General features: G+C 42.5%; 1 long non-coding RNA gene across 1 annotated transcript; it reads right to left on the bottom strand.

Annotated features, from left to right (window-relative positions):
* Positions 1–5804: 5804 nt before the first annotated feature.
* LOC120534512 lies at positions 5805–23246 on the bottom strand. The gene is made up of 3 exons (XR_005634767.1): positions 23207–23246; positions 7629–7802; positions 5805–6039 (listed from the first exon to the last, which is right to left on the bottom strand). It is a non-coding gene; the product is annotated as an uncharacterized LOC120534512 (long non-coding RNA).
* Positions 23247–25616: the final 2370 nt, after the last annotated feature.

Genomic DNA, 25616 nt, shown 5'->3' with positions numbered 1-25616 from the left:
CAAACACATACTTGGCCTCTGTAAATGACCGCAAAATCATTCCGCACGTAGGGAACGTAACAACGTAAAATACCGGAAGTGTGAAGAAACAGTGAGGACTAACGCTATCTCTGAAACGGTGACCTTTAGATTTGTTGCACCTCTTGGTAAGTGGAGCGAGGTATGCAATTAATTGTATGTTGTTTCATTTGTTCATTTGTTCTGTTACTTTGTGGAATGTTAAAAAATTTGTTTATATTTGTTTATAGTTTTCACGGTGCTCATGACAATATAACGACTACAATAGAGCCACAGTTTGAGACATAAATAAAGATAAACGCACCAGTCTGAGACTCTCTGCATGTCGATTCTTTTGAAAACCAAGGGCTTCTACACTACAGATATACTTTCATATTAGTGTGTGTATAAATATCTCTATATATATATTGTGGCGGACAGCAGGGACGCCCCTTTGACACTGGATCCGTGGGAGCAGCCATGGGATGCACACTACGTCCCCCGGAACATTTGCTGGCAGCCCTCCCTGGGTTACATTGAGGCCACAATTGTGTAACACCGGAGTTCATCCCTGTTGGGCTCCATGGCCACCGCCAGGGCGAGCTGCACGGCTTCCTGAGCCCGTCTGGGCAGCACTACATCCACACCCAGGAGTGCCGCCTTAATTAGATTATCACGTGAAGCACTTACGGGTGGGCTATAAAAGGAGACTGCAGCCACTACTTGGGGTGCCAGAGTTGAGAGGAGGAGGACAAAGCTGCCTAGTAGGAGTGTAGGAGAAAGACAAGTGACATTTGTGGTGTTTTTCTTTTGTCTTTTGTGTGTGTTTTGGGGACTGTGTAGGGCCTGTGGGACATGGGAAAGGTATGCCCCATGGCTGAAGACAATAATAAAATCTTTTTGTTCATTTTAATACGTGCCTCCACTGTCAGTCTGTGTTGGGTCGATGCCAAGAGAGCCCCTTTGCAACAATACATAAAATCCATCGTCTGTCTGTATCTGTCCACTATTCACGAGAGAAGTACTTAACAGATTTAGATCGGGTTTTTTTCTATAATTTGCTCTAATATTCCGGTTGATTTTGTGACGTCTCTCATTGCACGAAGTATCATAGTTCTCTTGCGGTACCGATTTATTTGTGCGAATCCGAGGGCAGAGATGCGGTGCCCTCCTCACTCACGTGCCAGCCTCAGAGCTTACCTTGTCTCCGCTTAGCTAGCGCTACCTGTTTGATGTTTAAAGTTTGTCCTGTTTTACTACGACGCTCATATATATATGTAGGTTAAAAAAGCATTTAAGATTATATGTTTGTGCCTCTTAATGAAGAATAATAAAGTTACAGAAGTGTATACTAAACCAGTTTTAAACTATGTAAGCATTAATTGTTATGGGCCTGTGCTTTTATTTTAAGTAGTCACCACACCAGGCTGTCCACAGCGTAGTCCTTATCAGTGAAGCTGCACACTGCCACCTAACTGGCATGGCTATCCATTATGTCAGCCATAAGAGATGCCAGTGCAATGAGTAAACATTAATTGAATTATTAATTAAGCAGTCCAGTTTTCACAGGTGGGTTCTACGGAGTCCAAAGTAGCAGAGAGAACTAATTAACTAAAAGCCATCAATCTTTAACAGCTCAGGATTAGGGAGGAGTGATTAGGTGACGCTCACGTCAATGAGGCAAATACGTCTTTTGAGCCAAAGGGATTTTAATAAAGAAACAGATAGTGAAGGATAAATTGTTATGAGAAAGTTTATGATGGCAGGATATTGTTATGAGAAAGTCAGCAACATCTGGTGATTGTTATGAGAAAAGGTGCTGAGCGAGGTCATCATCATGAGTAACCCTGGAAAGCAGGGGCCTCATGTATAAGCGGTGCGTACGCACAGAAATGTTGCATAAGAACTTTTCCACGTTCAAATCGCGATGTATAAAACCTACACTTGGTGTAAAGCCATGCACTTTTCCACAGTACCTCATACCTTGTCATACGCAAGTTCTCTGCTTGGTTTTGCAGACTGGCAGCACCCAGCGTCAAAGCAATGCTACTGTTCCTGTGTGGTTACACCTTATTTTCCTGACGCGGCTTTATAAATACACTGAAAAAAACGCATATTGTTTATTAGTGTAATGCATCTGATTGTAATTAACCTGTAACAATATAATGGTCCAGGGAATAGCCATAGTATTCCAAATACCATAACTGCTTTAGCGTTGTTACTCTCACTGCACCATCTTTTTCTTCTTTCAGCTGCTCCCGTTAGGAGTTGCCACAGCGGATCATCTTTTTCCATATTACTCTCACTGCACCACTCGGAGTATTTATATCACTGTATCTGAGTGTGAATCACAGCAGCAGCTGATCGGAAAGGGAATTATCGGTATACAGCTTCAAGCACACTCTGCCTCTGCCTCGGCAAAACGTTTCAAAACCTTTCCTGTACGGACCTCACGGTTCAGAAGCAGTTCCATCCCAAGAACTTTAAACGCACTCAATCATTGCTCCTTGTAGAACTGTTTGTACTTATAAATACAATCACCCCACTGTAAACTTGCACTACAGTTATATCGCACAACCTGAGCCCCTTTATAAAGCGCGTATTTACATATGATGACGATATCATTTTTAAGATGAAATGCAGCAAAATATGTTTATTATACAGATAAAACTTTAACTTCATTTAAATAATCTATATTCTTCGCTGGGACTGGCGTGAAGGATAGAATAATTAAACATGTACTACGAAGATATTTCAATATTTCTTAAACGTTTTGAACAATCGGCGCTCTAAGCTTACAGATGGCTTAACGTCTATTACAGAGCTGATTGTGTGGCAATCGGTTACTTGGGGAAAGAAAAGAAAGGACTGCAGGGGCGGCCACGCCAATATATATTGAATATAAAACAGAAAGAGAAAATAACGACACAGCTAAAAATGCAGCAGCAAATTTCGACAAAAGTTAAACGCTTGTGTCATGAGCATGAGGCGGCTATGCAGTGTCCGCAACGGATGTGGCCATTCATCGTGTATGAGATACCATATTGACATTGGCAGGCGAAGGAGCCACCGATTCTTTCTCTGCCCAGGGCCGCCACAAGCCTAGAGCTGCCCATGAGTACTGCTGCAATAAATAATTTAATCGAAGGTCGCGCACAAACACCGTGAAACCCATGTTTAATAACGTGCTTTAACTCCTATCATCATGAAAATGATATCACGGATACATCTCAGTATTTTAGTTATTCAGAGAGCTGCAATATCATGAATGTAATGGATTCTGTGTCCTGTCGGAGGAAGAGAGCCGGTTTAAGAAGCACGTAGTGATTCACACACACAGAGCACATAGAAGATCAAATACAAAACAAAGCATTTAACGTGCTACTTTAATTACGATGTGATTTGAGAAACTGGTTAATTAAACGATTTTAAGATGAAGTTTATGATGTTCTACTTTAATGACCAAATAAACTACGAGATTAAAGTGGAAATTTCGAGATTGAAGTTGACATTTCGTGCTTTTTCCCCAACTGTGTGCCTTTTTTTCCTCTGTACCCTAATAAGCTTTCATATGACACTCCTCAGATGGTGGGCTACAACTCGGCTTTTCACGGTGACTTTGATATGGGATTTCTTTTTTATTTCTGGCACTGTGCGACTTTGTGAATGTGAGCTTTCAAGTTTCTCCAACACGCTATGTCACTCAATCAACTTCCTTTTGTTGATTATATCACGGTTTAATTAAACAAATAGTATGTTTTTCCTTTGCCTCCACTTGGTATTCGCTGAAATTCTTATATTTTCCCCCGTGCTTTTCCCATTGTCTTTTCACAGAAGGCTGAGCTTAAGGGCGATTTATATTGATTTGGATATTCAAAGAGGAGTAATTCTGGGAGGAGTTGGGGCGTTACATGAAGCGCGTGCACGAGTGTTACTTTTCACGCTGACCGGGATTTATGTAGCAGAAGAACGTGGAAGTTGGAGTACACACAGATTCCTGCATCTGGATTTTTCTGTGCGTAAGCAAATTTCGGCTTATGTGCTTACGCCATTTTACAGTGCGAATTCTACGCACGGCGTTATACATGAGGCCCCAGATGATGGGAATCTGTGTGATTTGGGGATATTTTGTGATGAGAATTGTAATAAATCTGAAGCTCACAGAATGCACAGCTTGGTGAGGAGGTGGCACCAAATAATGACACTTGCATTCCTTTAATGTAACTATCTGGCCACCATAATATTCTGAGTAAATCGGCATCCTCTGAAGGAACACTAACCTGGAGGAACATGGCTTCCACATCAGCCATTAATGCCACAAATTCTTGGCGGAACCTCATAATGACACCAATCTGTGTGCTAGTAAGGTCTGGCCTCTGAAGAAGCCGGTTATTTAGTGCGGTCCTTTGAATAGAAGCTGCACATTCAAATGCCACACACACCTTGTGTTACTTGAGCTGGTATACCCCATGATGCAGAATGCACCACATATTTCCATCTCTGCAACTGCAGTCTTTATTTGGATCTTTTTACTGCATAACCTTTAATGGCTATGAAATGTCATGGATTTGCTTGAACCACAACTGAGGCAGAGCAGAGTCTTCTTGTCCACAAAGATCTTCAGCCTTCAAAGCAGAGAAGAGGAAGTAGATGGGCATCATGTCTCCTTCAAGGCTGCTGACCTTGGAAATCAAACTTTCTCCCTCATTCTGATGTGACTCAGCTTTTCCTCTGTTTCACTTTAAAATGGCCTTTTCCTTCTCTCCTCCATTTATTGTCCCCCTCGGTCCTATTTGACTCTCCTATTTTATCCCCATCTGTCCCCTATCTCTCCTGTCTCTCTAACCATCTTTTTCTTTGCTTTGTAGTTCTTCTTCATGCACCATTGTTTGTGTCTCTGTCTCTTCTCCTCTGTTACACTCAAAGTCCATCTGTCCAAACTGTCCTCCTTGTCCAGCTGTCCAGGAGATGCCCACCTTCAAGCTGACTTCTCACACGCCATCATCCAGGCCCTCAGTAATTGGACTCTCATCCCAGTTCCACTCTTATTTCTTATTATGTGTTTGGTGTCCTCCATCCCTCCATTTTCTGAACCTACTCAGTCCAGTTCAAGGTCAACATCAGGTTCAATGCATGAGATCCAACCCTGGGTGGGATGCCAGTCCCTCACACTTTCTAGACCAGCAGGCCTGAATTCTCCTCATCTTGTCCTTTTGTTCTCATTTCTTTTTAAATGGCTCACTTGTTCAGGCCACTGCTCTATAAAGAGGACACGAGTGGAGGTGACAGTGAGGTGACAATGAGGGAATGACAAAGAAGAGAGAGACCTGAGCCTTGTGTGTGTTAAAGTGTCACAGAAGTCCAAACCAGCACATGGTAGAGTCTGTTCAGTTACCAACAGAAGATGACATTAATTGTATGCAAATGAGGCAGTGAACGAGGAGTGGAGCAGACATGGGTTCAAACAACACCACGTGATGTTGAGGAGCAGCAGGTTTATGAGGTTTCTGCTCAGACCACCATCAGCTTGACCTGTGATGGCCTGGTCCCTGTCCAGAATTTGTCACCAATACCAGGATTGGCCTCACTCTTCATCACCCTCCAACTGGACTGTCCACCCATGTTTGCTCCTGCTGCTCCCCTCGGTGGGCTTTGTGACCCCCACTGGTTTCAAATGACAATTCTTAAGTGTGGTTCTTGGCTGGTGAAACTCAGGGGTTTCGGGTCTGAACTTGTGGAGTTTAGTGACCTGTTCAGGATGACAGGGTGGAGAAACACAAGTGAGTTTAAAGAAGAAGTAAACAGGATGAGAAGAAGACATGGAGAGTTTATTAAATGTGGAGGAGAACTGAGGGGATTATAAAAGAATAAAGAGAAGAATTTAGAGGGAGTGGACAGGGGGCACCGTCACTGGGGTCACTTGATCAGCGTGTCCTGTCTTCTCATATGTCGATATCTACCTGCCGTCCAGTCCTGTTCAGCTCCTTCTTTAGTGACCTCAGGTTCTTCCTCTCACTCTTACTGATCTCATTACGCCACAGCCTGTGAAGGACACAATTGTGAGTTACAAACATAAGAGGACCCCCACCACCTCATACACTGTACTATCACAGTGACAGGCCCACTCAGGTCAACTTCCCAGAATTCTCCTGTGTGTCAGCCTGCTGGTCACTCAGTTCACTGTCTAGTTAGGTCACCGTCCTCTGAAGGCCTTTTGGTTTCATCTCATCTCAGTGAAGGTGTTTTAGTCAGGCTGAGGGTCCTCTGTGGCTCCTACTGACAGTTTTTTTTTTTAATTCTCCTTCATTGTTTTCCATTCTTTTTATAACATTGTTTTGTTCATTTATTATTTGTTTAATTCTGTATTGTCTGTTATTTTTATTCTATTTCATTATTATTCAGTATCTCTGTGTGTGTCTCGCAGTTCTCTCACATTCCTTGTATTTTGTGGTTTGATCCCAAGATGCAGGACCACCTGCCCCCCAACTCTCTAAAGGATGCGGCTCATTTGTCTGCGCTCTGGTGATTGGTGGTCTTTGTGAGTATTTTGCTCTTTTGTTTTAATTCTGATTATTGTCTTTGAACCTTTGGCTCTTGAGTTCAGATTCTCTTACAGTTTGTGCTTTTTGAATGTTGTTAGCTTTGGATTGCCTTTGGCAGCCCCTTTGGCTCTTTTGTTAATAAACCTCGTCTATTGTGAAGACCACTCATGGACTTGTCTCTGCTCCAGCTGGAGTTTTCACGGTTCTCCCTCTGGTCAGACTCACTTCACGCCTCTGAGACTCTTTTTGATTTTATTTTGAATTTAAAAGCCTGAGCTCCTTTCTGAGGCCTAGTCAGACCTGAAGCCTCACAGGAGACTGTCGAAGATTGTGGGTTCGCTTCCCTGTTCCTCCCTGTGTGGATAGTGCTTTGAGTACTGAGAAAAGTGCTATATAAATGTAATGAATTATTATTAAGCCTCCTGTTTGCCTGGGGTGGGCCTGCCTGGGGGTGACATTTGTTTGGTGGGCTATTCTAGAGGCCACACCACCTTTGTTATATTGTGCTGCTAGAGCAATCACAACAGAAGGTGGTCTGTCCAGGTGACATGGTGTTGACCCCTCTGTGGTCACTTCCTGTGTCCTGCTCTCTTAACTAATGTCCAGTCTCTCTCTTTATTATTTTCTTTCCCACTCCTCCTCACTCTCCTGTCTTCTCTCATTTTCTGTCCTCTTGTTTCTTCTTGTTGTCCCCTCACCACTCTGTCCACTGAGATTGGCTCTTCTCTCTCTTGTTAGTTCCAAGTGACCCCATAAACCTGCCCACCCTCTCCTCCTGTCCGGATCCTGTCACCTCTCCTCCCTGTGTCCTTGTCCCTCTGTCTGTCCACCTTTTCTGCCCTTCCTTTTCTCAGCTCATCTCACACACCTCCTCTTTGTTGTTCTCCTTCTGTCGTCTCTCATTGTCTTTGTTGTCCTCCCTGTCTGTCACCTCCATCCAGCTCCACTTGTCCACTGCTCTTTGTCCTTCTCATTCAACTGTCTGTCCTTCTTCCTTTAGTCAGTCCATGTGGTGTCCTGTGATGAGTCCGTCCATCAGTCCGTCAGCTGTGACTTCATAACCCCACACACCTCACCCTGTTTACTCACCACAGTGTCTTTATTTTGCAGTTTGGGGTCCTCAGACCCTCACACAGCTGATGAGCTCCTGAATCTCTCAGGGTGTTGATGCTCAGGGTCAGTTCAGTCAGCTGTGAGTGTGGAGAAGAGAGGACTGAGGAGAGAGATGAGGAACATTTGGAGGTGAGACCACAAGAGTCCAGGCTGTGGAGATAAAGAAAGAGAAGTGAGGACATGAGGAGGGACAGACAGACAGACAGACATACAGAAGGCCACAGAGCTCAAAGGCTCAATGACTGCTGGCATTTTTACTTTTTACTGAGCCTGTTTGAACCTGAGACCACCGCTAATCTTATAAGTAACTCACCAAACACCTGAGAGGGTCTCCTGCCTTTATGCTGTACTGACAGATGAGAAGTCATTGAAACGGACACACGGACATTAATATTGGACATGAGCCTCAAAGAAATGAGACTGACAGCGTCCTGCACTTGAGAGGCCACATGGACTTGTAGAAGGTAAAGGGGGTTGTGACAAAGTGGAATTTCTTTGTGTCATTCAAGACTCAGGATGTGTAGATATTTTGTCTGATTTGTAGGACATCATGCAAAGACCACCGTTAGACATTCTGGTCACTGCAGAGCTTAACACCCAGCTGTCTGTCACGATGGACTCTCCTCACGTCACAGTAATCAGATGATGATGATGACACTCTGTTTGTTTAAAAGGACAAACACTGGGCCTGACTTTAGGAGTAATGACATAATGGGCATGGAGGACAAGACTGACATGTGACCCTTCTGTCCTCAGCCACTCAGACCTCACATACTGACTAGTGACATTGACCAGCTGACCTTTGTCTACTAAACACCTCAGTGGTGTTGAGCTCAGTTTTTTTATTCCTTCTACTAATTTGAGCCGTAAGGCAAAGCTCTCAATTTACCAGTCGATCTACATTCCTACCCTCACCTATGGTCATGAGCTGTGGGTAGTGACCGAAAGAACAAGATCACGAATACAAGCGGATGAAATGAGTTTCCTCCGCCGGGTGTCTGGGCTTTCCCTTAAAGATAGGGTCAGAAGTTCAGTCATCCGGGAGTGGCTTAGAGTAGAGCCGCTGCTCCTCTGCATAGAGAGGAGTCAGATGAGGTGGCTCGGGCATGTGATCAGGATGCCTCCTGGACAGCTCCCTGGTGAGGTGTTCCGGGCACATCCAACCAGGAGGAGGCCCCGGGGAAGACCCAGGACACGCTGGAGGGACTATGTCTCTCGGCTGGCCTGGGAACACTTCAGGATTACCCCGGAAGACCTAGAAGAAGTGGCTGGGGAGAGGGAAGTCTGGGTATCTCTGCTCAAGCTGCTGTCCCCACAATCCGATCTCGGATAAGTGGAAGAGGATGGATGGATGGATGGATAATTTGTAATAAAGGAGGAGGATGAGCTTCAAATGGACTGTCACCGTCCCAAAGTCCAGTCCAGTGGGCACAGAGGTGGTCTGAGTGGACTGCAAAGAGACCCCCATGACTGCTGACCACTGCTGTCCATTCCCAGCTCTGCCCATAAATGATTTGACCAAAATGCCAGCAAATGAAATCCGCAGCACTTTATCAGCTGACTTCACAGGACGTGTGGGGGTCACATGAGTGAAATGTTTGTGTCCTCACAGTATGAATTTGTCACAACAGCAGCTCATTTCTTTATGTTCTGCCTTTTCAATGACATCTGTTTATAAAAGTCAGGACAGGCCACTGGACATTAAGGGGGTGGAATAAAGATGGTGGGGTCTTTACATGCTTTTATTAATAAAATCAGAAATATTCAAATAAGATCTTAAAATATTAAAGTCAATGGACTTGGGTTCAGATTATCAGTGCACATCAAAGGCCATCAGTCACACAGACATCACCAAACCTGCAGGTCCCCAAGTCCTCTGCTCTGCTCAGCTCTGCCCTCTGGTGGTGATAACCTGTCACTTGTCTCTTCTATTTATTTCAAGCTCTCACTTCTTTTCCTTTTTCTTCTCCTCTTCACTTCCAAGTCCCAAGTCAAGTCAGGCAGGTTTTGAGTCAAGTCTTAAATTTCAAGTCCCAAAGAAGTCATAATGTGTTTTACACCAAATTTACTTCCGGTTTGAGTGAACGCTGGCGGGACTGGTCACCGCTGCTCGCCAGTAACTAGACTATTGATTTTGATGGTATTTTTTTGCCATTTTTTCTGACATCTCTGTGTGGCTGCGTGTGCTGTGTATGCATTTAGTTTCAGCCTAACCCCCGTTTCGTTTGAAACTTACCGGTTTGTTCTCTGGACGCCTAAGCTGCCTGTGGCCTCGCCTACAATGTGGACTAGTAGGATATTCGCCTGGTTAATGTTTGGTTTGGAGTCTTCTGTCGCTCATTATCCAACCTGTGACTGGCCTCCTCCAGTACTCAGCTGCTGAGCTTCTTCGACTGCGTCTGCTCCAGTCTGTGCCTCTGATGTCGCTGCTGTATCTCGACCCGGACGTCATACTTCTACCTCATCGGAGATACATCCATCGTGGGTCCTGCCAGAGATTCCGAATGGTTGCCTCGAAAGGAATTAACTCTATCTGGTCTGATTTTCGGCACCATCCACATAACACAGATAGGAACGCTGACCACAGCGTGTTGGCCAGCTTAGCTCGGTCGACTAACACCACTGTCAAATGCGACAGCAACATTGTCAGCGGTCTACTGAACATCCGCTCACTCATGAGCAAGGGACATCTCATTCAGGATCTCCTCATTGACCGTAAGTTTGACTTTCTCTGTTTAACCGAGACTTGGCAGCAACCTCAAGACTTCTCACAACTTAATGAATCCACCCCCCGGGGTTTGTTTACACTTGTCAACCCCGTGCCTCTGGCCGTGGAGGAGGTGTCGCGATAATTTATCGCGAGAAGTGGAAAGTTCTGCCGTTGCCTTCTCCTGCTGTTAGCTCTTTTGAATCGACTGTGTGTCAACTGTCTGGGCCAGTTCCTACCATCATTGCAACTCTCTACTGTCCTCCTAAATCAAACAACGACTTTGTGAACGATCTTGCTACCTTCCTTACCCATTTATCTACAATTACTCCAAACATAATTCTGCTGGGGGATTTTAATATACAGCTGGACAATACCAATATCCCTCTCACTAGAGACTTTTTATCTTGCCTGGAGAGTTTTGGATACCAGCAGCACACTGATGTTCCTACCCATTGTAAAGGACATATCCTAGACCTGATCTGCTGCTCTGGTGGTGTTCCTCTTGATCTTACAGCAGATGAACTCACTATAACCGATCATTTTCTCCTTTCATTCAATGCCAAACTTACCTTTTCTGTTCCTAAGCTTCCACGTCTCATAGCCTTTTGTAACATTAAAAATAGAATTGAATAGAATTGATTCCAAAATGGACTTTTATAATTTATCCACTCCCATAGAACTGATCTCATATTATAACACTTGTCTTAATGGTATTCTTAATTCTCTTGCTCCACTAAAAAACAGTTCTGTTTCGATTTCTTTTTCTGCCCCCTGGTTTACAGCTGAACTTCGGCTTCTGAAAGCTAAGGGCAGGCAACTTGAAAGGTTATATAAAATATCTGGACTCTTTGTCCACAAAGAGATGTATAAAAATCATGTACTCTACTACAAGGATTGTATAGCCCAAACCAAATCTAACTATTACACTCAATTAATTACTAGTAATACAGGTAACACCAAGTCTTTGTTTTCATTACTTAATAATATTACACAACCTCCAGACTCTTTACCATCTCACCTTTACTCAACTGTTTTCTGTAATTCTCTAATGTTCTTTTTTAATGAGAAAATCCAGAGGATACATCAGAACCTCGGTCCAGATCCTCTCGGTATTCCTTCTGAACTACACTCACCTATTCACTCTTTTTCTTCTTTCCAGCTTCCTACTTCCTCTGAAATCTCAGATCTCATCTGCAAATCTAAGTTATCTACTTGTCAGCTGAACCCCTTGCCTACAGTTCTGGTTAAAGCCTGCCTCCCCTCTTTAGTCCCTCTCATTTCTGCCATCATTCACTCTTCTCTTACTACTGGTATTATTCCCTCATCTTTTAAAACTGCTGCTATAACCCCAATCCTGAAAAAACCTGGTGCTGATCCTACTAACTTCAATAATTTTCGCCCTATTTCTAACTTGCCCTTTATCTCCAAAATTCTTGAAAAAATAGTAGCTATCCTAATTCACACACACTTATCTCATAATAATCTATACTCAGCAAAAAAAGAAACGTCCTCTGACTTTCAACTGTTTTTACTCTCAGTAAACTTAATGTGTAAATATTTGTACGAACACTAAAAGAGTCAACACCATAAGACATAAACTAAAAATGTTTCACAATGTGTCCCTGAATGAAGGGAGGCTCAAAATCAAAAGTACCAGTCAGTATCTGGTGTGGCCACCAGCTGCTTGAAGTACTGCAGTGCATCTCTTCCTCATGGACTGGACCAGATTTGTCAGTTCTTGCTGTGAGATGTTACCCCATTCTTCCACCAAGGCACCTGCAAGTTCCTGGACATTTCTGGGGGGAATGGCCCTAGCCCTCACCCTGCAATCCAACAGGTCCCAGACATGCTCAATGGGATTGAGATTCTGGTCTCTTCGCTGGCCATGGCAGAACACTGACATTGCTGTCATGCAGAAACTCACGCACTTTTTGCCACTCCTGTCTGGTCCAGCGAAGGTAAGTTTGTGCCCATAGGCGGCGTTGTTGCTGGTGATGTCTGGTAAGGACCTGCCTTACAACAGGCCTACAAGCCCTCAGTCCAGCCTCTCTCAGCCTATTGTGGACAGTCTGAGCACTGATGGAGGGATTGTGTGTTCCTGGTGTGACTCGGGCAGTTGTTGTGGCCATCCTGTACCTGTCACGCAGGTGTGATATTTGGATGTACTGATCCTGTGCAGGTGTTGTTACACGTGGTCTTCCACTGCGAGGATGATCAGCTGTCCTTCCTGTCTCCCTGTAGCGCTGTCTTAGGCGTCTCACAGTGCGGACATGGCAATTTATTTCCCTAGCCACATCAGCAGTCCTCATGCCTCCCTGCAGCATGCCTAATGCACGTTCACGCAGATGAGCAGGGACCCTGGGCGTCTTTCTTTGGGTGTTTTTCACAGTCGGTAGACAAGTCTCTTTAGTGTCCTGCGTTTTTAGAACTGTGACCTTAAATGCCTACTTTCTGTAAGCTGTTAAGGTCTTAACGACCATTCCACAGGTGCATGTTAATTAATTGATTATAGTTAATTGAACATGCATGGAAAACATTGTTTAAACCCTTTACAATGAAGATCTGTAAAGTTATTTGGATTTTTAAAACATTATTGTTGAAATAAACAGTCCTGAAAAAGGGACTGAAAAAAAAGCATTAAATAGTCTCGCTTCATCTTATATATCGGAATGTCTGACACCTTATATTCCAAATCGTAACCTCAGATCCTCAAATGAGTGTCTCCTTAGAATTCCAAGAACAAAACTTAAAAGAAGTGGTGAGGCGGCCTTCTGCTGTTATGCACCTAAAATCTGGAATAGCCTGCCAATAGGAATTCGCCAGGCTGATACGGTGGAGCACTTTAAAAAACTGCTGAAAACACATTACTTTAACATGGCCTTCTCATAACTTCACTGTAATCAAAATCCTGATACTCTGTATATCCAACTCATTATAATAACTATTCATGGTGGCTCTAAAATCTGTACTAACCCCTACTCTCTCTTCTGTTTCCTTTTCTGGTATCCTTTTGGTGGTGGCTACCACCATCTACTCAAAGCACCGTGATGTTCCAACAATGATGGATGGATTAAAAGCCAGAAGTCTGTATGACCAAAAACATCAAGTGACTCCATGAGAACCCTAACTACAAAGAGGACTGTTTCATTTATGTTAGATAGAATGCCCAGAGGGGACTGGGTGGTCCAGTGGCCTGGAACCCCTGCAGATTTTTTTTTTTTTCTCCAGCCATCTGGAGTTTTTTTTTCTGTTTTTTCTGTCCACCCTTGCCATCGGACCTTACTCCTTTTCTATGTTAACTAATATTGCCTTATTTTAATTTTTTATTTTGTTTTTCATTTTTCTATTCTTCATTATGTAAAGCACTTTGAGCTACTTTTTGTAAGAAAATGTGCTATATAAATAAATGTTGTTGTTGTTGTTGTTGGTTCAAAATCATCATTATCCAAAACCAATAATCTTTCTCTTATTATTGATAACTCTGTTGTTTCCCCATCACCTCAGGTCAAGAGTCTGGGTGTCATCCTCGACAGTACTCTATCTTTCCAATCTCACTTTAATAACATCACCCGGTCTGCTTACTTCCACCTACGTAATATTAATCACATCCGCCCCTCCCTCACTCCTCATACCACTGCCATTCTTGTTCATAGTTTTGTTACTTCTCATCTCTGGACTACTGCAATTCACTCCTCTTTGGTCTCCCTAATAAATCTCTTCATAAGCTTCAGTTAGTCCAGAATTCTGGTGCCCGCATTATTACTCAAATCTTATCTATTCCATATTACTCCAGTCTTGCAGCAGCTTCATTGGCTTCCGATTAAGTTTCAAACTGATTTTAAGATTCTGCTATTAACATTTAAGGCCATTCATAACCTCACCCCTCCATATCTGTCTGACCTTCTTCATGTTGCCATTCCCTCCCGTAACCTTAGATCCTCTTCCTCCATCCATCTGACTGTCCCTCTCGCTTGACTAACCACCATGGAGAGCGGAGCATTCAGCCGTTCTGCTCCCAAGCTCTGGAATTCATTATCTACCTGTTTAAAATGGCTTTTTCTTTATGATTACAGTGGTTTTGTTTGGTTTTAATTTTTAGATTTTCTGATGTTTTAAGTTGTTTATAATGTGTCTTTTATTTATTTATTTATTGTTTGTTCAGTATCCTTGAGTTATCTAAAAGGTGCCTTGTATAAATAAAATGTATTATTATTATTAAATTTACATTTGCTATTTCTTAAATTTACTGGAATCATTTATTACATTTATTGTTACATTTCCAAACTATCAACTCCATGTTAATACAAAGATGAACAAAAATGAATTGCAAATAAACATGAAATGAGAATCAATTCTCAACGTGCTGCTGAATACAACAATACAAGCAGTGCAAACAAATGAGCAGGCCAGTTCTATGTATTGTCACACATGTGTGCCCACCTGGAGATGACCTTCCTGTCTCTGTGAGATAAGTGAGACCACTCTGAGACGAGAGGGGGCGCTCACACTGACTGTCTCTCCTTATCCACCTGCAGCTCTGAGAAGAAACCAAATGAGGGGAACTGACTCAGCCACAGTGTCCAGAGCTGCCCCTGTCCTTCTGGGTGGGACTCTGAAAAGCTGCTGACCCCCAGAGGATGGAGTCTGCTGTTGGACCCAGAAACTCAACATGAAGCAAGCGCCATCGTGTTCACACAACTGCAAAGTCAATTTGTCTATTGGGCTGAAAAGGTGTGTTTTGTTGGGCCATCGCGTCCACTTTTGTTTCATTTGACTTCATTAGGGGACACCCAGTTGGTGCTCCGACATTACAAAGCAACTTGTGCAGGTCTGTCCTCCAGTCGCCATATCAGCAGACCAATATTGTCTGTTTGGGTTATGTGTATTGTCCTTAATTATGTCCATTATATCTGTTCACCTTTGTAATTATCTATCACTTGAAGCTTGAAGAAGAGAGATGGTGAGTGTATTGACAAGCTGACCAGGTGAGCAGGATCTGTGGCTGGCATGGAAATGGACTCTCTGGTGACGGTGGCAGAGAGAAGGACACTGTGCAAGCTGCTATCTGTTATGGACAATGAACATCACCCACTATACACCACCATAATTAATCAGAGGAGTTTGTTTAGTGGTAGGCTGCTATCACAGAACTGCAATATGGACAGATACCAGAGATCTTTAGTCCTCAGAGTCAAAATTTATTTTTTCTCCAGCCGTCTGGAGTTTTTTTGTTTTTTCTGTCCCCCCGGCCATTGAACCTTACTCTTATTCGATGTTAATTAATGTTGATTTATTTTGTTTTATAATTGTGTCTTTCATTTTTCTATTCTTTAATATGTAAAGCACTTTGAGCTACTGTTTGTATGAAAATGTGCTATATAAATAAATGTTGTTGTTGTTGTTGATTAGACTCTTTAACTCTTCATAACAGGGGGTGGTGGTTGAGTTCTGGGCCTGACGCTCCTTCTCTCCTCCTAAGCTGTATTGACTGTATTAGCTGGGCACCACATCTGATATCTCACTATTAGCTCACTGCTCTAGAAGTTTTATTTTGTTTTAATTTTGTTATGGGTCACTTCAAACATGTTATCCTATCAGCATAAGTCATGTCACTTTATTTTATTTTACTTTAATGATATGTCACTTTAGTATTTTTCACATTAATATTATGTTTAATGTCATGTGCCACCTGTCACTCTGATAGTAGTATTATTTGCATAATTCTCACTGCACTGGCATTATTGTATGTAAAAACAACAAGAGTTTCTGTGCCACCTAAAACTGACATCTCCTCTGCTTACCATTTAAGTTCTCCTAAGCAAACCAAGAGACCACCAGCAAGGACAGTCATCCTTCACATCGACTTCTGCCCCAGCCACCTTAACTGGTCACCGCTGAGGACCCCAAACTCAGCTTGTGTACCCACCACAATCCCATGGCCTTCAGCAGGGTGCCGCGTGAGACCTTCTTCTTTCTCCTAACGCCATCCCTTAGCCTTCAGCAGAAGCCCACTCGGTGCAGTTGGTCACTCTTGCTCCTTGGGCACAAAGTAGGTTTTGACCTTACCCCATGAGTGCTGTGTGCTCACTCCTCTCATGGCTACTTCTTGACCTCCACTCCACTGCATCAGCTCAGCCACAAATCTCCATTTACTTTATTTCACCTTTAACCTCTATCTCCATCTTTTCATTTTTCTCATTTTAATCTCACTGGGGTGCAGGTGTCTAATTCCAGACCCCAGAACACTAATGAGGACACTGGCTGAACCACACGTGTCTGCAGGTGTAAAGTGCGCTCCGCCAATTCACCACCAACACTCCAGGGCTGCTCTGCTCCCCCACACTACCACATCCACCTACGCCCCTCTGAGTCCACCATTTTAATTTAAAAACCTGAACACAACCATTGACCCCTGACATGTGTCACCACACATCTTTGTATTTAGTAGTAAAGAGAATCACACAGTGACCAGAGTGACCAGTGGAGCACAGGACTAGTGTGACAGGTGTCCTTAGTGATTTTCACATCTCCATTCGGCTGTTTGAATGTCTGCTGGGATTGAGGAAGACTCTGACTGACTGAAATGATAAAGAAAGATTTGTGAGGCAGAGGGTTTGGACCTGTGATAACATCAGTGAAGACCATGTGTGTATAAAAATATCAAAAAGGCGCTATATACTGGATTATTGAGAAAGTCATGTGACAGCCTACACTGATCATGTGGTAAGATTCTTGTTTTAATGTCCCACAAGAGACACAAGTGTGAGTTACAAACACAAGAGGGCGCCACTCCTCACACTGGAGTATCTCACTGACACGCCCACTGAGGTCATCTTCCCAGAATCCTCTCAGTGTCTCTGACGTCTACTGCTCATGATGTGTGTGTCCACCTGTCGGTCACTAAGCCCACTGACAGATATATGTCGATGTCCTGTGTAGACCTGGGGGTCATGTCTTGTAGAATGATGTCGGCCTGTTCAGTCCACTTGGCTATAATGGCGGTCACTTCCTGTGTCTTCCACCTTACTGTCCACACTGCCTTCAGTCCTAATCCTCTCCTCCCTATGACCTTGTTTCCAGTTGCTGCACTGTAGCAGACCTCCCAGTGCATCTCTCTGTGTTTTGTACCTGCTTTTTGTTCTTAAATCATGTAAAATTGTTTTCTTTTTGTTTTCTTTGGTTTTCTTTAACTAGTTTGCAAGTAGTTATTTCTATAAAATGCTTTACAACATTTGCGAAAGTTTCTTACTTTTGATTGATATTGCCTTTGGAATCCAACAGGACACTAACACACTACCTGTGCAGGAAATCCCAGGTGTGTGGCCAGTGCTGTTCATTTACAGCCGGGATGTGCTGCTATCAATGAGACCAGCTACCAGTTACTCACCATGTATTACAAATATACCGGACAAATTAAAATCTTTGAAACCCCGAAAGCGTGGAAAAAGAGGTGGACTACGAGTATGTCTGAGACAGAGAAGTTTTAAAACACCTTTGCCAACCATCATCATGAGCAACGCACAGTCCTTGCGAAATAAACTGGACGAGCTGAGAGCATCTGTGCGATACCTCCATGAGTACCGTGAAAGCTGTCTGATGTGCTTTACGGAGACCTGGTTTAAGAATACAGACTCAGATACAGTAGTCGAAGTAGATGGATTTGTTTGTGTATGACAAGACAGAAATTCAGCTTCTGGTAAGCATATGGGTGGGGGGGTCTGCCTTTACATTAACAAAAGGTGGTGCAGGAATATCACTGAAAAAGAACGCATCTGCACACCAAATATTGAACGTCTCACCGCCGGACTTCGCCCATACTATCTGCTACGGGAGTTTAATCAATTATTTGTGACAGTCGTTTACATTACACCGCATGTTGATGTGGGAGCTGCAGCTGAATCGATTCTTGAAACTGCTCATAAACTAGAAACCAAATCATCTGGTTCTTTCAAACTTGTGATGGGTGATTTTAATTTATGCAATCTGGAGTCAGTATTACCAAATTACCATCAGTATGTGAATATTAACACCAGAGGGGACAAAACTCCTGACAAGTGCTATGGAAACGTCCCTGGTGCCTACATATCGCAGCACAGAGCAGCCCTTGGAGCGTCTGACCACGTTGTTATTCATCTACTCCTGAAGTAGAAACAGAAACTGAAAGAAGAAAAACCAGCCATACAACCACCAACCCAAAACTGGTGCAAGGACAGTGTAGAGGAACTGCAGGAATGCTTCTCCAGTACAAATTGGGATGTATTGATATCCTCACAGTCACTGAATGAGGCCACTTTCAATGTCAGCGAATATATGAAATTCTATGAGTCTATGATCATTTAGGATAAAAATGTCAAGTGTACCCAACAGTAAGCCATGGATCACTAAAGAGGTTAAAGCATTACTATTGGAAAAGCAACATGCACATCAAGAAAATAAGATTGAAGAAAAGCGAATTGTACAGTAAAGAATTAACAGGTAAATTAAACAAAATCAAAAGATTTATGGGGAAAAAATCAAGAGGTGGTTTAATGATAACAATCCAAGGCAGGTCTGGAAGGGGCTAAAAACAATGACAGGACTGGGCTCTAAAAATAATGTGAATTTTCCAGCTGAGAAAGACCACAAACTTTTAGCAGATGAACTGAATAACTTTTTTGCCAGACTTGAAACAAGTGATTTCAGCACCCAAAATACAGAAATAAAGGAGACGCTTTATAAAAACACCAGGGGCCTCATGACGTAAGCACAAAAGCCGAAATGTGCTTGCGCACAGAAAAATTCAGATACATAAATTTGTGCGTTCGGCAACTTCCACGTTCTTCCGCTACATAAATCCCGGTCAGCGTGAAAAGTAACGCTTGTGCACGCGCCTCCTGTCACGCCCCAACTCCTCCCAGAATTACGCCTCTTTGAATATGCAAATCAATATAAATAGCCCTTAAGCTCAGAGTTCTGTGAAAAGAAAAATAGGGACACAGTGGGAAAAAAGCACGAAATGTCAACTTTAATCTCTAAATTTCCACTTTAATCACATAGTTTATGTTGTCATTAAAGTAGAACATCATAAACTTCATCTTAACATCGTTTAATTTACTAGTTTTTTAAATCCCATCGTAACTAAAGTAGCATGCTTTGTTTTGTATTTGATCTTCTACGTGCTCTGTGTGTGTGAATCACTACGTGCTTCCGGGCTTTCTCTTCCTCCGACAGGACACAGGATCCATTACATTCATAATATTACAGCACTCTGAATAATTAAAATACTGAGATGTATACTTGATATCATTTTCATGATGATAGGAGTTAAAGCATATTATTAAACATGGGAACACGATGGCGCAGTGATTGTGCACGACCTTCGATGAATTTATTGTAGCAGTACTGTCTCTTTCAAACGTACTAACCAACAGTTCCTGTCCTTACTTTTCTTTCTCCAAATACGCAATCGCCACACAATCAGCTCTGTAATAGACGTTAAGCCATCTGTAAGCTTATAACATCGATTCTTCAAAACTTTTAAGGAACATTGAAATATCTTCATAGTACATGTTTAATTATTCTATCCTTCATGCCCCAGTGAAGCATACAGTGAGCGGCAGGAACAATCCGTGAGCGGAGTGCCAGATCCTTGCTAGCGTAGCGACACCATGTCCTTTAATTATTAACAATATAGATTATTTAAATAAAGTTAAAGTTTTATCTGTATAATATAATAAACATATTTTGCTGCATTTCATCTTAAAAATGATATCTTCATCATATGTAAATACGCGCTTTATAAAGTGGCTCATGTTGTGCAATATTATAACTATATCACAAGTTTACAGTGAAGTAATTGTACTTATAAGTCCAAACAGTTCTACAAGGAGCAGTTGATGGACTGATTGAGTGCATTTAGAGTTCTTGGGATGAAACTCTTTCTGAACCACGAGGTCCGTACAGGAAAGGTTTGAAGCGTTTGCCGTGTGAGAAGCAGTTCAATAGACAGCATGGCTGAGGCAGCATGTGCTTGATGCTGTATACTGATAATTCTCTTTCCGATCAGCTGCTCCGAGTGGTGCAGTGAGAGTAATATGGAAAAAGATAATCCGCTGTGGCAACCCCTAACGGGAACAGCTGAAAGAAGTAAAAGAAGGTGCAGTGAGAGTAACAATGCTAAAGCAGCTGTGGTATTTGGAACAGTTTGGCCATTCCGTGGACTATTATATTGTTACTGGTTAATTACAATCAGATGCCTTAAACTAATAAACAATATGCAGTTAATTTCATTGTATTTATAAAGCCTCATCAGAGATGTGGATCTGAAAAAGAAAGGGAAACCACACAGGAACAGTAGCACTACTTTGACGCTGGGTGCCACTAGTCTGCAAAACTGAGCGGAGAACTTGCATATGACAGGGTATGAGCTACCGTGGAAATGTGTGTGGCTTTACGCCAAGTTTAGGTTTTTTACATCGCGATTTGAACGTGGAGATGTTCGTACGCAACATTTTTGTGCATACGCACCATTTATACATGAGGCCCCAGGAATTCTGATATGATGGGGTTAAGTTTAACTGAAGTGGAGAAAGGCTCTCGGCAGGCCAAAACAAACAGTGCAGTGGGACCAGACAGCATATCAGGTTGGCTCTTAAAGTCTCGCTCTAAGCAGCTCTCTCCAGTTTTTCCATTTGCTTTTCAACTGGTCTCTGACCTGTGGTATTGTACCTAATCTGTGGAAACAATCAATCATTACCCCGTATCTAAGGTTTCTAGGCCAAGCTGTTTAAATGACTTCTGACCAGTGGCACTGACATCTATTCCAATGAAATGCTTTGAAAATTTGGTGAAAAACATTTTAATGACAGAGGCAAAGTATTTTCAAGACAATAATCAATTTGCTTATTGTGCAGATAGAAGTGTGGAAGATCCTCTGCTTGTTATCTTACATCAAATCTACACCTTTCTTGATCAGCCTGGTTCATATGTCAGAGCACTATTTTTGGATTTTTCTTCAGCATTCAATACCATACAGCCTCATATACTGATTGGGAAATTGAACAGTCTGAATGTAAACCCATTTATTACACTGTGGATTCAGAACTTTCTTTAAAATCGTTCACAGACAGTTAAAGTACAGGACACTTTTCAATAGTCATTCATTCAAACAAAGGAAGTCCGCAGGGGTGTGTTTTATCGCCATTACTCTTTACTCTGTACACAAGTGACCTGAGACAGAACAATGACTACTGCTCCATTATCAAGTATGTGGATGACACCAGGCTCATAGGATGCATATCTGGGGAGGATGGAAGCCACTGTCTAAATCAAGTGGACTAGATGGTAAACTGGTGCAATAAAAACTCTCTAACTCTGAATGTAAAAAAGACCAAAGAAATTATATTTGATTTTAAGAGACAGAAATCTGTATGTTCACCCATTGTAGTTCTGGGAGAGGAGGTAGAAATAGTGACTGAATATAAATACGTAGGAACTTAACTAGATAACAATCTTAATTGGAATACAAATACAAAAAAAATGATTCTCATAAATGCAAACAGTGCTTATTTCTCCTCCATAAACTCAAACTATTTGCAGTAGACAAGGACCTCATGTTGTCCTTCTATCGCAGTCTGACCCAGTCTGTGGTCATTTTCAGTTTCATTGCCTGGTTTAATAGTCTGACAAATGCAAACTCAAAAAAGCTCCAGAAGATTACGAAGTATGCAACTAAAGTTATTGGGGCTGATGGAGATGATTTGACTAGTATGTGTCAGAGGGCAGGCAATGTTAAAGAAACTGGAAATCATCTCAACTGATGACAGACATCCATTACATGGAGAACTAAAGTTCAGAAAATCAGGAAGGAGAGTCGCTTCGAAAATCCACACAAATCGCTCCACAAACTCTTTTCTTCTTAGTGCCATACGACTTTTCAATAAGAAATATCGGAGATAATGATTAAGGTTTTGATATATATCCTGTAACATTTTCTTTGTGTGTGTAAATATGTATTATCAAACTGCCTTACCTTAACCTTTCTTGTTTTTATTTGTCTGTTTTATTTCATTCTGTCTGCTATTAGATGCAACTGAGAATGCAAATTTCATGTGTTCTTGTGTAAACATGACTAAATAAAGAAACTTTAAAACTTAAACCTTCTCTTTCTGTGTATGGCTGGCTGGTCATTTCTACTGCTGCTGTCCACCTCTCATCCTGTTCCTCTGTCTGTCCTCATCTCTCTCCTTCTCCTTGTCCTCTGCCTTGTCCTCCACTTATTTATCATTTTCTTCATTCTGTTCATCTCCTTCTCTTGTCTCTCCTTATCTATGCTATTCTATTCTCCTTGTCCTTATCTGTCACTCTAGTTCAGCTCTAGCTGTCCACTCCTCTTTGTCTTCTGTCACTTTAGTCAGCTCTTCTCCTCACACTGACTGTGTTTCTCCTCCTTATTCTATTTTAGTGATTTTAACAAACTTTACTGAGGACATCAGAGGTGTGTGAGAGGGAAAGTGACTATGGAGGACAGGAACAAGTACAAGATTAAAATAAAGAATGGACAGCGTGGGCTTGTGGGACAAGAAATAAAACAACAGCCTGGACAGAAAGGACGAGGAGAGTGACCAGTGTGGTGGAGGGGCTCAGGGTCACAATGCTGTCTTTATGAATTGAATTATTAAAGGAAATCTGCAGTTGTGTCACCTCACGTCCATCTGTCTGTCCATAAGGGACACAGCAGTCTGTCCTGAATAAAACACAGCGTTTGTGTTGTGGGAGTGGAAAAGTCAGAGTCATAATGTGACAAGAAATAAAATTCATGAGACACACACACACACACACACACACACACTTGTTGTTCACTTACTTCAGTTTCTCTAATTTGCAGTTTTCACTCCTCAGCCCCTCACACAGCTGATCCACTCCTGAATCCTTCATGTTGTTGCTGCTCAGGTTCAGTTCAGTCAGTCGTGAGTGTGGAGCAGAAACAGCTGAGGAGAGAGCTGAGCAACATCTGGAGGTGAGACGACATTCAGACAGGCTGTGGAGAAGAAGAGAGAGAAGTGAGGACATGAGGAGAGACAGACAGACAGACAGACAGACAGACAGACAGACAGACAACACAAAGGTTCAATGGCCACTTGTATTCTGACTTTTCACTGAAGTGCAGTGTGAACACGAGACCACTGCCATTCTTATAAAGTAAGGCGCTATATACCTGACAGGGTCTCCTGCCTTCATGCTGGACTGACTGGTGCCAAGTCATTCAGACTGACATGTGGACATCAACACTGGATAAGAACGTCACAGACATGAGACTGACGGTGTCCTGCACTCATGTGACCAGATGGACTTGTCACAGGTGACCACGGGGTGAGGATGACAAACTGGAATTTGTCTGTCATTTACCACTCAGGACTGGAAGCTCTAGTGGTGACCAGTAGCTGGTCTGTTTGTCTTTGTTGAAGGTTTTTTTAAGTTTCTTAATACATTTTTATTATGAGTTCATTTTCTGAACAGGAATAAAGGAATATCTGTGTCACTGAAGAGTTATGGAGTCTCCTCTTTTATTTGTTTGTATTATTTTGGTGATACTTTTTCACTTCCCTTGCTGTCGTCCCGATGCGTCTTCTATTCACCTGAGTGATTCAGTTCAGCCAAATATAAATACAAAATGGGAGACACTGAGTTACAGGAGGAGACCTCTGAAGAGCATTTAGGGGTTTATGTTGACACAACATTTTCATTGACTAAGTTATGTATAGAAGCAGTTAAAAAGATAAAATAAAATGTGAGGTTATATCATAAAAACTGTTGAATTTAAATCAATGGATATTATACTCTTACTTTATAATACACTAGTGAGAGCACATCTGGAGTACTGAGTGCAGTTCTGGTCTCCTCAGTACAAGAAAGACATAACAGCATTTGAAGATATGAAGAGCAGAGCAACCAAGTGTGGGGCGCCATGGTGGCGCAGTGGTAGCAGTTGCGTGGAGTTTGCATGTTCTCTCCGTGTCTGCGTTGGTTTCCTCCCACAGTCCAAAGACATGCAGGCTAGGTGCATTGGCGATCCTAAATTGTCTCTATTGTGTGTGTGTGTGCCCTGCAGTGGGCTGGTGCCCTGCCCAGGGTTTGTTTCCTGCCTTGTGTTCCTTCCTGTGTTGGCTGGGATTGGCTCCAGCAGACCCCCGTGAACCAGTAGTTAGGATAAAGAGGGTTGGAAAATGGATGGATGGATAGACAACCAAGTGCATCATGGGACCGTCATCATCAAGTTCTTCCATGTGAACCCTGAATACCACGAGGACTGACTGAGGCTATTTATGTTAGGTAGAATGTCTAGAGGGGCCTGGGTGGTCTCGGGGCCTTGGACCCGCTGCAGATTTTTTTTTTTTTTTCGTCTGGATTTTTTTTTGTTCTTTTTTCTGTCCACCCTGGCCATCGGACCTTACTTTTTTTAATGTTAATTAGTGTTCCCTAATTTTAATTCTTATTTATTTTGTCTTTTTTCTCTTTCTTCATCATATAAAGCACTTTGAGTTTCATTATTTGTATGAAAATATGTTATATAAATAAATGTAGTTGGGCAGGTTTTGAGTCAAGTCTTAAATTTCAAACCCCAAAGAAGTCAATGTGTTTTATACCAAATTTACATTTGCTATTTCTTAAATTTACAGGAATCATTTATTACATTTATTGTTACATTTCCAAACTATCAACTCCATGTTAATACAAAGATGAACAAAAGTGAAGTGCAAATAAACATGAAATGAGAATCAATTCTCAAAGTGCTGCTGAATTCAACAATACAAGCAGTGCAAACAAACGAGCGGGCCAGTTCTATGTATTGTCACACATGTGTGCCCACCTGGAGATGACCTTCCTGTCTCTGTGAGGTAAGTGAGACCACTCTGAGACGAGAGGGGGCGCTCACACTGACTGTCTCTCCTTATCCACCTGCAGCTCTGAGAAGAAACCAAATGAGGGGAACTGACTCAGCCGCAGTGCCCAGAGCTGCCCCTGTCCTTCTGGGTGGGACTCTTGAAAAGCTGCTGACCCCCAGAGCATGGAGTCTGCTGTTGGACCAGGAAACTCGACATGAAGTAAGCGCCATCGTGTTCACACAACTGCAAAGGAAATTTGTCTATTGGGCTGAAAAGGTGTGTTTTGTTGGGCCATCACGTCCACTTTTGTTTTGTTTCATTTGACTTCATTAAAGGGGGACACCCAGTTGGTGCCCCGACATTACAAAGCAACTTGTGCAGGTCTGTCCT

Source organism: Polypterus senegalus, chromosome 8 (genome assembly GCF_016835505.1).
Source record: "Polypterus senegalus isolate Bchr_013 chromosome 8, ASM1683550v1, whole genome shotgun sequence".
Taxonomy (NCBI): Eukaryota; Metazoa; Chordata; class Cladistia; order Polypteriformes; family Polypteridae; genus Polypterus; species Polypterus senegalus.
This window is presented reverse-complemented; position numbering and strand designations above follow the sequence as displayed.